Source organism: Octopus bimaculoides, chromosome 2, assembly GCF_001194135.2.
Source record: "Octopus bimaculoides isolate UCB-OBI-ISO-001 chromosome 2, ASM119413v2, whole genome shotgun sequence".
Taxonomy (NCBI): Eukaryota; Metazoa; Mollusca; class Cephalopoda; order Octopoda; family Octopodidae; genus Octopus; species Octopus bimaculoides.
In genome coordinates, this window is record NC_068982.1 from 93,683,335 (window position 1) to 93,686,699 (window position 3,365).

Below are 3,365 nucleotides of genomic sequence, written 5' to 3' on the forward strand. Positions count from 1 at the left end.
TGGGGGGGGGGGGACAAACACAGACACACAAACATACATACATACATATATATATATATATACATACATACATACATATACACGACGGGCTTCTTTCAGTTTCCGTCTACCAAATCCACTCACAAGGCTTTGGTTGGCCTGAGGCTATAGTAGAAGACACTTGCTCAAGGTGCCACGCAGTGGGAATGAACCCGGAACCATGTGGTTGGTAAGCAAGCTACTTACCACACAGCCACTCCTGTGCCTATAGAAAAATATGGAATGCTTCACGAATTTGCATGTCATCCTTGCGCAGGGGGCCATGCTAATCATTTCTGTATTGTTCCAATTTTAGAATATGTACCGCCGTAGCTAGTACTTGTTGAATTTGTTCAAGTATGGAAGTAAATTTTGTTGTAGAGAAACTTTATGGAGGTTTTAAATTTTTGCCCCCAAAGTTCTGCATAATACTTACCTTGGTATTTGTTTTGTTTTTCAACTAATTTTTATTTTTAAAATTCTCTTTGAAAGCAGTCCAGATGTTTTTTAATAATTTTTGATTATGAAACGTTATATGTTTGTAAGTCGTCATATAATTTATTTTTAAATATTAAATCATGCTACTACTGTATAGAATTTTTTTATAGGTTAATATTTTGCATTGTAGGTCATAGAAATTTTGTTTTTGGAAGTTATTTAAACCACGAGACTCATTATTTCTTAATTTACTGTTATTAAAATGTTAAAGCGACTATATATTTTTTAAAATAGTGTTAATTATCAAAAGCCAAGAGAAATAAACTAAAAACCTGGAAATAAGTGTACTTAACTGGATTTGTAAGGGGCAAAGAAAGAAGGCTGATTATCAGGATTTGAACTTGATAAAATATAGATCATTATTTATTGTGCCATTTTCACTTCCATAAATGGTTTAATTATTGTGAAAATTCATCTCAGACTAAGTCCATAGTTTGAATAGAAGACTTTATTATCACTGACAATTCTTCTAGCAGTCAAAAAGAAATGTTAATTCTGGTGGAAGCTCTAAAATGAAAATAATTATAGAAATATTCAACTTGTCTTCCTTTTTTCAGTAGAAGCTTAAACCTTCTCCCTCTAGCACACACACACACCCTTACTTATTGCATTTATTTTATTAGTTTTTCTAATTTAAGAAATATAATTCTTTCCCAGTGTAGTAAATTTTTCTCTCTAACATTTTTAATTTATTAGTATGATTTTCAATTTCCAACCTACATTGTAGTTCATCTGTTTAGTAATATAGCAACCTATCAGCAGTTCTATGTTTAGGTGAATACAAGACATTTCAAATTTTGTTTAGCACAAGATAGTAATAAAATACAAACCACTATGTGTATGTTGTGTTTTAAATGACTATTTTATGACACTACCATGATGCAATCTCTTGATGAAATCACTTGCTAGACAAGTGTAACTCAGGAATGTATGTGTGTGTTACAAGTTAACAGCTATAGTTTCTTTGGATCTTTTCCTTTTGGCCAGCACATAGAAAAAATAATTTTTGTAACTGAACACTTTCAAATTTCGTATGCTGGTAAAATGTATCATTTAAAACATCATTTACTCCTGGCGTTTTTAAGAATAGACGTCATTGATTGGTTGAAATTACCGAAATACGACAACTTTAACACGAAATAACTTCGAAAATACACAATTTTCTCAAAAATGCCAAGAGTAAATGATGTTTTATGTGACACATTCTACCAGTATACAAATTTTGAAAGTGTTTAGTTATAAAAAATTTTTTAAATGTGCTGGCCAAAGGGAAAAGATCCGTTTTTTTTTCTTTTTTTTTTTTTTTTTTTTTTTTTTTTTTTTTTTTTTTGTTATATAAAATCATAAATGAAATTAAATATTATACCTTTGTAAACTTTCAAATAATATAAAAAAAGAAAAAAAACTTTTTCATAGGGCTTGCAATCTGTTATTTTGAGGTGAGGCCATGATGCCCCATATATGACTAATAGACTATCAGATGGTGCTATTTAGTTAGACATGGCCTGGACCTATACTGGCCAAAACCTAAGTTATTCACCTTCTCACATCAAATAGATACTATATCATTTTAAAGTATACTTTTCCATACATGGATGGGTCAGATGAGATTCTTTGAGGCAGATTTTCTATGGCAGGATACTCCTACCTGTCACTGATCCTCACTTATTTCCACATACACACTGCTTTAGATAACTTTTATTTTGTTCTCCAGTTCCTTTATAATGATGTTCAATTGAGAAATGTTGACCTATTTCATGATTAGCAGATTTGTTTGGCTTTTGTTGTGTTCATGGAGCTTCTTCATCTCTTTGTAAAATGTTGGGTGGGGAGGTGAAAGAATTTGACTGTTCATTTATCAGGATTTGCCAAAGTTATTTAGTTCTCTGTTGTAGGACTTTGCAGGTGAAGGTGGATTTTGTGATAGCATTCAACATTGGCTATTTTCACTGAATGTTTTTGAGATTCTATGAAACATACTCTTTTTGTTAACTCAAAATATAAAATGGTAGCTAATATACAACAATAATTTAAACATGCTGCTGACTACTATATTTTCAAAGAGAAAGCTACATGAGAAATGTCTTTGTAAAGAATAAATTCTTCATGCTACCTTTTTGTTAAATTTCAAATTGTCTTAACTATATGCAATCTATTATGACTCGAGGTTAAGTGTTATGCTTTAGCTGTTAATAGTTTCAGCTTTGGACTAGTGGCATTTAATGTAGAATTGAATCAAGAGAATTGACTTATCTTGTAGGAAATACACAATGTCTGATTTCATATTTCAATGGTTGGATGCTAAAGAAGCTAAGGATAAAAGTGCTTTCAAACTGCTTCTTGAATCTTATTTTTTATGTTTATGACTGTTGGATTTAAGTTTAGGCCCACACATATCCTCTTGTTCAGTGCTATGATGAGATAATTGCTATGAGGTTCAAAATAGAAACCATGCTTTGCTTTGAAGACAGTTTTTCTTTTGATTCTTAATGATTTGGCCATTGGTAGAAGGAAGAGCGAGAAAGAAAATAGTGCAGTGTTTCTGACACTATATAAATAGGTTATTGGAGCTTACTCTCACCTAGAAGTCAGTCCAGCTTGAATGTTTCTTGATGATAGATATGTATACAATAATTACTCAAAATTTCTGTTCTTTACAAAATTTTTCTTTTTAATCAACCGGAGTGATACAAAATTTATAGTTTGGTCTTTGTTTTTTTGCGATAAGCATTGGTTTACTTGAATACAGTTTGACACTTGGCCGTTCATCAACCAATATACATAAGGTTTTGTGCTGACCTCACACACACACACACACACACACACACACACACACACACACACACACA

General features: G+C 31.5%; 1 protein-coding gene and 1 non-coding gene across 11 annotated transcripts in view; one reads left to right on the top strand and one right to left on the bottom strand.

Annotated features, from left to right (window-relative positions):
- LOC106871763 (protein phosphatase 1 regulatory subunit 12A) overlaps positions 1–3,365 on the top strand; it is a 216,364-nt gene that overhangs the window by 31,146 nt on the left and 181,853 nt on the right. The window lies entirely within an intron of this gene.
- On the bottom strand, positions 251–358 carry LOC128247157 (U6 spliceosomal RNA). The gene has a single exon (XR_008263569.1). It is a non-coding gene; the product is annotated as a U6 spliceosomal RNA (small nuclear RNA).